We start from the raw sequence: 213 nt of genomic DNA, 5'->3' as shown, positions 1-213 counted from the left end.
GGAGGCTCCTCCGAAGGTAGGAAGTCGGCTTCACGGGGAGCCGTTTGGACTAACGCGACCTCCTGTCGTTAAACGGTTTCCAACGTCAGCCCAAGTTTAGGGAAGTCGCAGGAACGCGAGGAAAATCGGATGCGGGTGCTTGCGACCCTCCGCCTCCGCCCCCGGCTGGCGGGGGACCCCGGGGACCCCGGGGACCCCGGGCCCAGGGGGCGG

General features: G+C 68.1%; 1 long non-coding RNA gene across 2 annotated transcripts in view; it reads right to left on the bottom strand.

The window, feature by feature from the left end:
- The window catches only part of LOC144221867 (uncharacterized), a 30,302-nt gene that overhangs the window by 29,424 nt on the left and 665 nt on the right, over positions 1–213 (bottom strand). The window lies entirely within an intron of this gene.

The sequence above is a fragment of the Crocuta crocuta genome, unplaced genomic scaffold, assembly GCF_008692635.1.
Source record: "Crocuta crocuta isolate KB4526 unplaced genomic scaffold, BGI_CrCroc_1.0 scaffold336, whole genome shotgun sequence".
Classification (NCBI taxonomy): Eukaryota; Metazoa; Chordata; class Mammalia; order Carnivora; family Hyaenidae; genus Crocuta; species Crocuta crocuta.
Note: the sequence above shows the minus strand (reverse complement) of the source record. Positions and strands in the feature narration are given on the sequence as shown.